This window comes from Bos indicus x Bos taurus, chromosome 10 (assembly GCF_003369695.1).
Source record: "Bos indicus x Bos taurus breed Angus x Brahman F1 hybrid chromosome 10, Bos_hybrid_MaternalHap_v2.0, whole genome shotgun sequence".
NCBI lineage: Eukaryota > Metazoa > Chordata > Mammalia > Artiodactyla > Bovidae > Bos > Bos indicus x Bos taurus.
Window position 1 is genome coordinate 86,303,219 of NC_040085.1, and position 14,327 is coordinate 86,317,545.

At 38.7% G+C, this 14,327-nt stretch overlaps 1 long non-coding RNA gene across 1 annotated transcript; it reads left to right on the forward strand.

Annotated features, from left to right (window-relative positions):
* Positions 1-75: 75 nt before the first annotated feature.
* On the forward strand, positions 76-11,316 carry LOC113899191. Its single transcript, XR_003512861.1, has 2 exons — positions 76-1,008; positions 11,095-11,316. It is a non-coding gene; the product is annotated as an uncharacterized LOC113899191 (long non-coding RNA).
* Positions 11,317-14,327: the final 3,011 nt, after the last annotated feature.

The following is a 14,327-nucleotide window of genomic DNA, read 5'->3' on the forward strand; positions in this document are numbered from 1 at the left end:
GAAAGGGCGGGGGCAGCGGTGGGCGGGGCCGAGCGCGAGAACACCGCGAGAGCCGCGTGCGCAGGCGCGCCGGGGCGGAGGCCGCCGCAGGCCGCGTTGTCGAGCCCTGTGGAAGGCATCGTGAGGGGCGGGGCCGACTTAAAGTTGTGAAGAAGACCCGCCGCCTCCCCAAGTCTCGCGTGATCACGTGGTCGGCACCCAGGCGGAAGTCTCGGGCAGCTGCTTCGGGATAGTGAAGTAAAGTGAGGTGGTTCAGTCGTGTCCGCATCTTTGCGACCCTGTGGCCTGTAAGCCCACCAGGGGCCTCAGTCCGTGGGATTTTCCGGGCAAGAATACTGGAGTGGGTTGCCATTTCCTTCTCCGGCTTCGGGATATAGGGGCTCGCTAACCATTGCTGGAGAAAAGGCGTGAGTGCTGGTAACCCTGGAGTCCAGAGCTAGCTGGGGGACCGCCTCCTGAGGGGTGTCTATACGCCGTCCGGTGCCGGAGGGGCTCGAAGATGTGGAAGGGCCTGTGGCGGTCACCCTACTAGGCCTGGCCGCGGAGGAGAGTCGGTCACGTGCCCCACCCCGTCGCCCGCGCGCGCTCGGACCGTGGGCAGAGGTTCAAATGCGGAGTCATCTCTGAAGAGGAGCTCAGCTCAGATACCACATTCGGAGGCGTGGGCACCTCTCGCCTGGCCTGGGTCTTTAGCTTGCAGAATTGTACCGAGTTCCTAAAAGGGATGAAAGCTGACTTGCCACACCACCCCCCTCCCCACTTTAACACATTCCAGAATCAATGACACCTGAAGCCAGATGCGTTGTCTCCGCGGGTACATCCACGAAGCCTCTGGGTTTCAAGTTTCCCAAAGGTCCGGCCTCCACGTACTTTAAATGACTTTTCAAGGCAGTGGAAAAAGCCACCCCCTCCCTCTCCAACCCGAAACGGATCACCGGGATTATGACTGCACAAGTCCCACCGGTTTTTAAAAACGTTGCCCCAGTTCAGTGACTCCACGTGGCAAAGGTATATTAACATCTGAAATATTGGGCCTCTGACCCCCACTAACTGGTAGGGCCTGCTGCTGCTAAAGAGCGGGCAGAAAATGTTCTTGTCTTGGGGTGCAGCTCAATAGACATTTGACCTACTCTGCGGAAGCTAATCACCCGCCTTTATAGCAGCATTTCACACAACAGAGAATGTTCTATGTTTTAAAAGGTGGAACTTAACAGTACCTAATTTTTTTGTCCATAGGGAATTTCCAGAGACACGGAATGTAGTCTGGACAAATGAGGGAGTTTATCCTCAAAAGGCAAAGCAAAACAAAATGTCAAAGTTATATAGTCTCTAAAGCCATATTGGAGGAACATCACTTGCTTCTCAGTTCCCTGCAGAGTTGCTTGTTTGGGAGCATCAAAAGGAAAAAAAAAAATCACGGAAAATGATAGTGTTCTTTATGCTGTTCAGCCGCTCAGTTGTTGTCTGACTCTTTGCAACCCCATGGATTGCAGCACACCCTTCATCTACCGGAGCTTGCTGAAACTCGTCCATTGAGTCGGTGATGTCCCCTTCTACTGCCTTCCATCTTTCCCAGCATCAGGGTCTTTTGCAATGAATTGGCTCTTCGCATCAGGTGGCCAAAGCATTGGAGCTTCAGCTTCAGCGTCAGTCCTTCCAATGAATATTCAGGGTTGATTTCCTTTAGTGTTCTTTATACATTATATAAAATTATGATTCTGTCTACATTTGTAGTTCATTTAAATGTCAGGTGACCTTTAGTCGGAAAAGTTAATACTAACCAACACTTTCCTTTTCTATTTTAAGAAGACTTGCTGGTGCCTTATATAATACTGCTGTTTGCCTGTGGAATCCCTCACTTTTAACCTCATTTTCTTTATCGCTTCATGTTCTTGAATGATAAGTGTTCTGCGGTTAAAATTAAGATCATTGCAGATGGGGCATGGGGAAGAATTTATGAGATTTATTTGCCACAGAATTATTCCTTAAAGGAATTGATGACAGTTATTCTCTGACTGGATCTGACCTGTAAAATAATAGAATACAGTGACTGGATTAAAAAGGCAGAAAACTGAGTCCAGGCCTCCATTTAGGACCTTCAGACTCCCTGGAGGCTCTGCATCAACCTCCTTTTACATACTCTACATTACAATAATACCTTGATTCATACTTAGCCAAGTGTCTCAGTGGTAAAGAATCCTGCTGCCAATGCAGGAGATGCGTTTGGTCCCTGTTTGGGAAGATCCCCTGGAGAAGGACATGGCAACCCACTCTAACATTCTTGCCTGAAAAGTTCCTCAGACGGAGGAGCCTGGCGGGCTATAGTCCGTGACTGCACAGAGTGGAAGGCAACTGAGCACGGCACATTTACCTTCACCACTGCTCCTCTCCCATGACTAGCATCTAAGAAACCATCATGGATTCCATTCCAATTAATTGTTTACAATATTCATTTAACTATAATGTGCCTTCAATCACAATATGTATATGTCAGCTAGTTTAATTCTGAAAAAGACGTTTTCTGATCTTGCACCAAAATGGTAGTCTGAGTAATTTGGAGGTCATAGCTCTCGACTTCACAAAACTGAAAATTTGTGAACAGAAAACCTCCCATGTAAGACTGGGGTTACCATCATATTTCAGTTGCTTTTATCTAAACTTTTTCTTTGAAAGTTATGACCAACCTAGATAGCATATTCAGAAGCAGAGACATTACTTTGCCAACAAAGGTCCGTCTAGTCAAGGCTATGGTTTTTCCTGTGGTCATGTATGGATGTGAGAGTTGGACTATGAAGAAAGCTGAGCGCCGAAAAACTGATGCTTTTGAACTGTGATGTTGGAGAAGACTCTTGAAAGTCCCTTGGATTACAAGGAGATCCAACCAGTCCATTCTAAAGGAGATCAGTCCTGGGTGTTCTTTGGAAGGACTGATGCTAAAGCTGAAACTCCAGTATTTTGGCCACCTCATGCGAAGAGCTGACTCATTGGAAAAGACTCTGATGCTGGGAGGGATTGGGGGCAGGAGGAGAAGGGGAGGACAGAGGATGAGATGGTTGGATGGCATCACCAACTCGATGGACGTGAGTTTGAGTGAACTCAGGAGTTGGTGATGGACAGGGAGGCCTGGCGTGCTGCAGTTTATGGGGTCGCAAAGAGTTGGACACAACTGAGTGACTGAACTGAACTGAACTGAAACTTTTTTTTTATATATGAAAGTTTAAATAACTTTTCTAATTTTATCATCTCCTTATACCATATATGAAACACTTATATTGGATTTTCAGTTTGTGAATTCATACTTTATAGCAGTCACATACTTAGATAGTAACCTAGTAGTGCTCTCTTGCCTCTAAATGAATCTTTTTTTAACTTCAAAACATTTTATGTTTGAGAATAAAAACTTATTTCTTTCTTTTAATATTAATATCTGCCTAACACTGAGTAACTGTCAAGAAAGAAAAGGAAAAACTCAATACCTGAATTTTAATATACCATGAACAGAGTGACACCAAACTTGAGTGTGTCCAAGCATTTAAATGTTTTATTGTCCAAATGACTATTAAGCAACAATACCAAGGAAGAAGAAAATCTAAGAAGACTACTCACTGGCTTAAAGTAAAATATCGTTTTGTAATTTCCCTTTATCCTATATCTTAAATAATGATAAATGAATAAATAAAGCAAATGATGTATATAGGCATCATGCAGCTCATATATGTTCAGTAGTGTTGGTTTCTTTTGTGGGATACAGAAGTTGAGAGGAAAGATCTTGTGTCTCAAACTTGCTAATCCTAATGAAAGTCTTATTGTAAAGTATACTGCATAGTTATTGCATTCATTCAAGGTATATACTGCATTCATTCAAGGTGTGAAAAGCACTGATATATTTCAGTCCTACTAAAATATTCTGGTTTCACCTAATTTTTATTTGAGGTATAGTTGACTTATGATATTGTGTTAGTTTCAGGTATACATCAAAGTGATTCAGTTATATATGTGTATTTTTTTCAGATTTTTTTCTATTATAGGTTATTATAAGATATTGAATATAGTTCCCTGTGCTATACAGTAAATCCTTGTTGCTTATCAATTGTATGTGTAGTAGTTTGTATCTGTTAATTCCATACTGCTAATTTATCCCTCCACCCTCCCTTTTTCTCTTGGTAGCCCTAGTTTGATTTCTATATTTGTGAATCCGTTTTTGTTTTGTTAGGTTCATTTGGATTTTTTTTGAGATCCCACATGTAAGTGATATCATATAATACTTCCTTTTCTTTGTCTCACTTACTTTACTAAGTATAATATTCTCTAGATCCATCTATGTTGCTGCAAATGGTGATATTTCATTCTTTTTTAAGACTGACTAATATTCAGTGATAAATATACACACACGTGAACACACCAGAAATATATACCACATCTTCTGAAGGCAGTCATTGGTTGGTGGGCACTTGGATTGTTTCCATGTCTTGGCTTTATAAATAGTACTGCTATGAATATTAGGGTGCATGTATCTTTTCAAATTAGAGTTTTCGTCTTTTCTAGGTATATATCCAGGAGTTGGATTGCTGGGTCATATGGTAGCCTATTTTTAGTTTTGTCAGGATCCTCCATACTGTTTTTTATAGTCACTGCACCAATTTACATTCCTACCAACAGTGTAAGAGGGTTCCCTTTCTCCACACCCTCTCCAGCACTTATTTGTAGATCTTTGATGATAGACATTTTGACCTGTGTGAGATGATACCTCACAGTGGTTTTGGTTTGCATTTCTCTAATAATTTTGTATTTTCTTTGGTCATCTAATGTGAAGAACTAATTCATTGGAAAAGACCCTGATGCTGGGAAAGATTGAAGGCAGGAAGAGAAGGGGATGACAGAGGAGGAGATGGTTGGATGGCATCACTGACTCAATGGACATGAATTTGAGCAAGCTCCAGGAGTTGCTGATGGACAGGGAAGCCTGGCATGCTGCAGTCCATGGGGTCGCAAAGAGTCGGACATGACTGAGCGATTGAACTGACTGTCTAATAATTAGCAATGTTGAACATCTTTTCATGTACCTATTGGCTATCTGTATGTCTTTGAACAAATGTCTAGGCCTTCTGCCCATTTTTTGACTGGATTTTTTTCAATATTAGGTTATATGAGTTGTGTGTATATTTTGAATATTAGCTCCTTGTTGAGTGCGTTGTTTGCAAATATTTTCTCCCGTTCTGTAGGTTGTCTTTTCACGTTGTCTCTGATTTCCATTGCTGTGTAAAAGCTTTTCAGTTTCATTAGGTCTTATTTATTTTAGCTGTTATTTGTTTGGCCTTGGGAGACTGATCTAAGAAGATATTGTTACTATTTATGTTTGAGGATGTTTTGTCTGTGTTCTCTTCTATGAGTTTTATGCAGTATGTCTTATATTTAGGCCTTTAAGCCATTTTGAGCTTATTTTTGTGTAAGGTGTGAGGGAGTGTTACGGTTTCATTGATTTACATATCACTGTTCTGCTTGCCCAGCACCACTTGTTGAAGAGATTATCTTTTCTCCATGTTATGTTCTTTCATATTCTTTTTTGTAGATTAATTGACTGTAGTTGTGTGGGTTTATTTCTGGGCTGTCTATTCTGTTCCATTGTCTGTTTTTTGTACCAGTACCATACTGCTTTGATACTCTAGCTTTGTAGTATTGTCAGGATTCTTTTGGTCTTTTGTCATTCCATGTAAATTTTAGGATTATTTATTCTAGTTCTGTGAAAAATATCTTGGGTATTTTGATAGTGATTGCATTAAATCTGTAGATTGCTTTGGGTAGTATGGTCATTTTAACAGTGTTAATTCTTTCAATGTAATAACATGGGATATCTTTTCATTTCTCTGAGTCATCTTAAGTTTCTTTTATCAGTGTCTTATAGTTTTTACACATAGCCACCTTGTTGGTTAAGTGCTGCAGTCCATGGGGGTTGCAAAGAGTCAGACATGATTGAGCGACTGAACTGAACTGAACTGAATGTCCTTCTCTGCTTTCTTTTATGTCCTTTGTTTTAAAGTCTGTTTTTGCTGATATGAGTATTGCTACCGATTCCACCCCCACTTTCTGTTTCCATGTGCTTGAAATATCTTTTTACATCTCAATATTTTCAGTCTTTGTGTTTTTTCCCTGAAATGAGTCTCTTGTAGGCAGCACATTGTAGGTTCTTGTTTAATCCAATATGCCGTTCTCTGTCTCTTGATCAGAGCATTTAGTCTATTGACATTTAAAGTAATTATTGATAGTATGTGCTTACAACCATTTTAACCAGTTGTTAAACATAACAACATAAACAACATAAACCAGTTGTTTATGTTCTTCTTTGTTCATTTCTTCTTTTTGTTCTTTTTTGATAGCCTGGTGATTTTCTTGTATAGTATGCCTGAGTTCTGGAGAAGGCAGTGGCACCCCACTCCAGTACTCTTGCCTGGAAAATCCCATGGACTGAGGACCCTGGAAGGCTGCAGTCCACGGGGTCGCTGAGGGTCGGACACAACTGAGCGACTTTACTTTCACTTTTCACTTTGATGCATTGGAGAAGGAAATGGCAACCCACTCCAGTGTTCTTGCCTGGAGAATCCCAGGGAGAGGGGAGCCTGGTGGGCTGCCGTCCATTGGGTCGCACAGAGTCGGACACGACTGAAGCGATGTAGTAGTAGTAGTAGTATGCTTGGGTTCTGTTTAATGTGTGTGTGTGTGAATCTGTTGCATGTTTTTGATTTGTGGTTACCATGATGTTCAAGTCTGTTGACCCATAACTATATCTGCTTGCTTGATGATCATATAAGTTCAAACACATTCTAAAAGACCTGGATTTTTATGCTCCCCTTCCCCACACTTTGTGATTTTGATGTCTAATTTTACATGTTTATGCTTAGCCTTGTGCTGAATGATTAACACAACCCTTTTCTGTTGGCTGTGGTTATAATCACTTTTACCAAAGTTTTTATATTTTTGCCTTTTTTTATTGGACTGTTCCCTTTCCAATAGATTCTTGTTTCGTCTCTATTTAAAGAAGACCTTTCACTATTTCTCTTAGGGTTGGTTTGTGTGTGTGAGTGTGCTCAGTCGTGTCCAGCTCTGCAACCCTGTAGCAAGACTGTAGCTTGCCAGGTTCCTCTGTCCATGGAGTTTTCCAGGGAAGAACGCTGGAGTAGGTTGCCATTTCCTCCTCCAGGGGATCTTTCTGACCGAGGGATCAAACCCATGTGTCTAGCATTGGCATTGACAGATGGATTCTTCACCACTCACTAGTGCCACTGGGGAAGCCCAGGGTTGATTTAGTATTGCTGAATTCTTTTTGTTTTTGCTTGTCTGAGAAACTCTTTATCTCTCTATTCTAAATTCTTCTGTTTTAAATATTTTGAGTCATAGAGTAGTCTAGGTTGCAGATTTTTCCCTTTCAGGACTTCAGCTATATCATGCCCCTCCTGGCCTGCAGAGTTTCTTCAGAGAAGGTTTCACCCAATTTTTAGGCTTTTACAAAAAAAAAAAAAAAAAAATATATATATATATATATATTGATTTTCACATAATTTTTGATCCAGTGTATAATATGAAATTGGCTGACCACAGAAATCATTTCTATTCATGTTCTCTTCCTCCCTTCTCACTTATAGTTTGATATTGTTATTCTGTTCCTTAAAACAGCAAACTAAACTGCAGTTTCTATATACCAAAATATAAAGTAGTCTGTGGTGACTTAGCAAAAATGAATTAAATTAGTTTAGCAGAGGCTTTGTGGAATCAGGCTTGACTGTAATTATTGTATGACCTTCTGCAGTAACTAAGCCTCTCTGTATTGCTAAGACCACCGCATATGAATGTTGGGAAGATCAAAGGTACTAGAAAGTGCTTTAATAAGTATTTGGTGGCAAGTAATTTATTATTACTAATTATTAGTATTATATTATTACTAGTTAATTATTAATAAGTAATTTATTAATTATGGTAAGTATACAACAGCTGTATCAATGATGTCCAAATAGGTGGAATGTCTCTAACTCAGTTGTAGAACACTACTATTAGATTTTAATAATGATGCCAATGGTCAGTGATTACTTTTCTACAAAAACTTTGGCAAAGCTTTAGTATTTCAAGTGGTGAATACAAAATATAATTATGTGCTATCATGAGTTAAAAGTTAAGGTGAATGATAATTTATTGGTTGAATTCATCGAGTTGCTTACTCACATATCCAATTATATATAGCAAAGTTACTTGTGAACTTGCCCATTTACAGTCCTAGTTTTAGGACTCTGACCCACAGCTATATGGCAAAAATATGGAAAGATGTATATGCAGGACTATTCATTGTGAGACTAATTGTAAACTGAGAGAATGGAAATACCCGACATGTGCATAAAAGGAGATTGGTTGGATGAGCAGTAGATTACTGTGCACTATGACAAGAAATGAGGAATATCTCTATGTACCACTGTGGAATGATCTTTGGGATATAGTGTTGAGTGAAAATAGGAAAGTATTCTTTGTATGCTACCTTTTAAGAAATAACCATAAAATATGCACATATATGTTTGCTTACATTAAAAATTAGAAAGGGAAAGATAAACCATAATTTTTTAAAAATAAAGTTACCTATAAGAACAATGAGAAAATAGTGTATAGAGGACAGGAATAGAAGCTGGCTTATACAAATATACTGAATTATTTAGATTTGACTCTGGAAACAAATACTTTACTTATAAAACAAAATTAACTTTTGAGAAAAATCCCAAAATTGAAAACAAAATGAAGCAGATTATTAACAGAATGTTCCCTAACACACAGAGAAGAACTTTTTCAAGTGACTTGAAAAACACAGTAGTTAGATTGTATATCTGCAGTGGAATATTCTCTAAGGACAAACATATCAAAAGATTATTTTCACTTTTTTTAGTAGTTTTATTGGTGGTAGTAATGTTGTATATGTATTCTTTTTTTAATGTGATGTGTAAGATAAAGAAAATGAGTACTTTATATGATGTTCTAATTAAAAAGAGTGAAAAAGTTGGCTTAAAACTCAACATTCAGAAAACTAAGAACATGGCATCTAGTCTCATCACTTCATAGCAAATAGATGGGGAAACAGTGAGAGACTATTTTGGGGGCTCCAAAATCACTGCAGATGGTGACTGCAGCCATGAAATTAAAAGACACTAGGTCCTTGGAAAAAAAGCTATAACCAACCTAGACAGCATATTAAAAAGCAGAGTCACTTTGCCAACAAAGGTCAGTCTAGTCAAAGCTATGGTTTTTCCAGTAGTCGTGTGGATGTGAGAGTTGGACTATAAAGAAAGCTGAGCGCCAAAGAATTGATGCTTTTGAACTGTGATACTGGAGAAGACTCTTGAGAGTCCCTTGGACTGCAAGGAGATCCAACCAGTCCATCCTAAAGGAAATCATTGAATATTCATTGGAAGGACTGATGCTGAAGCTAAAACTCCAATACTTTGGCCACCTGATGCAAAGAATGGACTCATTGGAAAAGACCTTGATGCTGGGAAAGATTGAAGGTAGGAGAAGGGGATGAATGAGGGTGAGATGGTTGGATGGCATCACTGACTCGACAGACATGAGTTTGAGCATGCTCCGGGAGTTGATGACGGACATGGAAGCTTGGAGTGCTGCAGCCCATGGGGTCGCAAAGAGTTGGACATGACTGAGTGACTAAACTGAACTGAATTGAATTATGCCCTTCCAATCATTCTTGAGAATCTGGAGTCCCAACATAGGAGAGATTTAGATTTAAGATAGAAGAGGCTGAGTGAAAATTCTATAGTCCTGAATTTGAAATAGAGATATCATGAGGTATTTTGTCTTAAATTTTTCTCCCTGGCTCTGAAAAAGCCTAGAAACAAGAACCAAGCCAGTAGCAATGAGTACACCTAGTACCTAGATTATGATACTTCAAGACGAGTTTTCCTTGGAGAAATATCTTACTCTGATTCTAGGTCAAGAGCAGGAAACGTCTTTTTTTTTTTTTTAAGCAACTAAAATCCAAATTTGGTATATTTTAACTTATATACATAGTTCTGAAAAAGCCTAGACGCTTCACTGGTGATCACCCCAGTATACATGATAACTTCTAGCTCCAAGTTATAATCTTACAGTACCATTTTCCACTGAGAGGAATCAGAACTGCTTGAAAATAGTTCTGACTCCAGGACTGGGGCAAGAAAAATACTAATTTTAACCAAATTGCCTTATTGCAATGTGAGTGTGTGGGTACTCAGTTTTGCTGGACTCTGCAACCCCATGGACCTGTAACCCACCAGACTCCTCTGTCCATGGGATTTTCCAGGCAAGAATACTGGAGTGGGTTGCCTTTTCCTCCCCAAGGGGATCTTCCTGACCCAGGGATCAAACCTATGTCTCTTGTGTCTCCTGCATTGGCAGGCAGATACTTTACCACTGAGCCACCTGGAAAGTTCTTTTAGTATTGCCCTACTTAATACAGAATGAACCTGGGATATCTTTTCATACAGCTAGCACTGAAGTATATTAGTTCTCTAGAGGTGTTGTAACAAAATAGCGCAAACTGAGTGACTTAAAGCAACAGAAATATATTGCCTCATAGTTCTGGAAGCTTTAAGTCTAAAATCTAGCTGTCAACAGGGCCGTGCCCTATTTGACACTCTGGTTAGAATCTTTCCCTGACTCCTCCCAGCTTCTGGTTGTGGCTAGCAACCCCTGGAATTCTTGTATCAATAAGATTGTTCTTGCAGCAAGTTGAACTCCATCGAATATTTATATTTGTTAATTTATAATGCTGCTAAAAAAAATGAAAATTCTGATTGGTCACCATTGGAGAATGGTAGAGAAACAATTCATCATCTTGAAGATTGGTAAATAAAAATAGTCAAGCATTTCCAGCTTTTCCTATGAACTGTACACCAAGTATCAAATAGTAGATGTCCTGGTTTGACTGGTAGCCTCCCAAAAGATATGTTCACGTTCTAATCCTTATTTATTTATTTGGAAAAAGGGTCTTTGCACATATAATTAAATTAAGGATTTTGTGATGAGATCATTACCATGGTACACCCTAAATTCATTGGCAAATGTCTTTATAAGGGACAGAGAAATGAACAAACAGGAGAGGAAGAGGAAATGTAACTACAGTGGAAGAAATTGGAGCAGTACAGCAACAAGGAATGCCAACGGCTAACAGAAGTTGGAAGAGACAACAGATTTCTCCTTTAGAGCCTCTGGAGGAAGTATGTCACTGCCAGCATTTTTGTTTTGGACTTCTGGCCTCCAGAACTACGAGAATAAATTTCTGTTGTTTTTAAGCTACCAAGTTTGTGATTATTGCAAAAGCCTCAGGAAACCAGTACAGTAAATAAGAGGATGTTTCTCTTTAAAGAAGTAGCTAATAAGCGAATAAAGAATCATAAAATATCACCATTTCCCAAACTCTAATAAATTAAGAGATAGACACTGACATCTGCCAGCATCATAAAAAGGAAAATACCCTGACATTGTGTCCTTCTTTTTTTAAAAAATTAAGTATTTATTTATTTGATGGCTCAGGCTCTTAATTGTGGCATGTGGGATCTAGTTCCCTGACCAGGGATCAAACCCAGGCCCCTGCACTGGGAGTGCAGAGTCTTAGCAATAGGCCACCAGGGACATCCCTGTCCTTTTTAAAAAGTTTTTAAAAACTTTTTATCCCAGATATTATGTGCTTCTTGAAGAAAATACTACCACCTGTAAAGTAGTCTTACTCACACTCCTACCGCCCCAAAATATAAACCCTGAATGTGATCAAGCGTCTATATCCAACTAAAATTTACAAAAAATACAGAGGATGCAGGGACATTTAAAACTATTTGTGTCAAAAATGCAGTCATTAAAATCCAGACCCTGAGAAGGTATGGGATAAATGATGTCTCTTCTTCAACAAACAATTTCAGAAAGAGAGTGGAACTTTCAGGCTTAAGACATTTAAGAGACTTAACAGTCAATCACAATACACAGAACTATAAACTATAAAAGATGACAATTTGTAAGACAACTGGAAATTTGAACACTTACTGGATATGTGATGAAATTAAAGGAATTATTAAATGAAATTTTCCACTAAAGAATTCAAAATAAGACCAGTGAATCATTTACAATCAAATGGTTCTTTATCCATACAGCAAGGCCTGGTATTGTAAATAATATTAAACATTTTGTTTAATTACACAGGTTTCCTGTTTCTCTGATTCTTGGATCTCAGCTGCAAGTTGAGCAGCTGTGATTTGGGACAGTTAGAAATGCTGAAGAGTAAGGTGCTTGCTTATCTTTCTAATATCCAGGTTTTCTTTGATTTACCTACGAACTTCGTTGTTCCTGTATCTTCAACTTGAAAGAGGTTTGAAGGATAACTACACAAACAATTTTCTAATAAAATACATCATAGCAGGTAAATTAAATCTTAATCTACAAACTATATCTTAGAGAATTATTACTGAAACTAGATGGGCCAATTTCAGTTCTGCAAAACCTACCTTCCTCTGATAGTAAAGGTAGGAGAGATTATAAGAGGGGAGGTGGCAGAAAGATTATTATAGATTTCAGACCATAATGGAAGCAAGGAATGTGTAAATACTGAGGGCTGGTATTTGATTTAACAAGGGTTTCTTGGAGGAAATCAAGAGGCATAGTTCTAATACCTTCTTGAGAACAAGGGTCTGCATTAAATTAGGATGGTTCCTCAAAGTAAGGAGATAGCCAGGAGGCACAAAGAAAGGACGTTTAAACCGGAAAAAATGGAGGTTTTAAAAAAGATGAGGAATTTGCCATCTTGTGTTCCCTGCCAAGCTGAGAAGCAATAGTGAATTTACTCTAAAAAACATGCAACCTCCTTTAAAACTTGTAATAGTCCAATGAGACAGGTAATATTATCGCTTTGTTATGGATAGGAAACAGACTCGGGTTAAGCAGTGTCTTGCCAACATATTGCTGTTTTCTCATGAAGTGTTAGAGGTCCAAGTTCAAAGCTCTTTCCACCTGTCTTAGAAATAACAAGTTATCAATCAAGGAAGATGTGAAGGATTTGAATTAAATGTTGGTCCCTGTTGTCGTCGTTGTTTAGTTGTGTCTGATTCTTTTGCAGCTCCATGGACTATAGCCTGCCAGGCTCCTCTGTCCATAGGATTTCCCAGCAAGAATACTGGAGTGGGTCGTAATTTCCCTCTCCAGGGGGTCTTCCAGACCCAGGAATCTAACCTGTGTCTCCTGTGTTAGCAGGCAGATTTGTTACTGCTGAGCTACCAGGGAAGCCCTGTGCTGGTCCTTAAGCTTGTCAGATACATGTTAATTATATAATGTGTTAAACTTCACCTGGGAGAAGAAACTGTAACATATTCAAAGTTGGAGACTTTGTTCCAATTAAATGTAATTGCATCTGTAAAAAGCATCATCAAAAGCATTTATTAAATCATTTAAATAACTGATTTCTCTGTTTCTACATTAGTTGAAAATCATCCATTTCCCATTCAAAATAGCATTTACTCATTTACAGAATTTGACAAGAGTGGTCATTTTCTAGCAAGTATTTCTAATCAAAACCTTTCTGTCTTAACTTTACAATTATATTTTAAATGCTTTCATAAAACAAGAGAATGGAGGGTGACTTTTTAGTGGTAGAACATTGGGAAGGAGAAGGCTTTCTATTATATTTTACCTGATGAACCAATAGTATAGCTCCCATTGTGTAGACAGGAAAATATAATTAAATTGGGTCTGTGCCAATGTCATTGCACAATAAATTAGAAGAGGCCATGTATATTGACTGGAATAATGGAATAGCAGTACTCAAGAGCGTGAACTTTGTAATTACATAGACTAAGATGCTTGTCCTTGTTCCAGGCATAGACAAGTTACCTCATCTGTAAAATGGCAGGCAGTGAAATTAATAATTCTCTACTTTAGAGAACTGTGGGAGGACTAAGAGATAGTACATGTCAAGCCCTCTATCTAAGTGATTGGCACAAAGTAGGTCCTCCATGATTAGAGATGAGGATAATATTGATAGCACTGAAAATTAAATGGATTCTATTTTGTCCTTGCCTAGATCATGTTAAGCAGTGGAGTGGAATAAAAATTAGGAATCAGAACATACTTCTGAACTGAGTTTGCCAATACATATCTATCTTTGAACATGTGAGTTTTTTCCATCTGTAAAATTAGAATCAAAAAAGAAAGTAATTCCAGGTTTGAGATAAAACACATACTACACTCTAGATACCAGTTCTTGAGGATAGATCATTTGAATAACTGATTTCTCTGTTTTCACTTCAGTTGAAGATCATCACGTT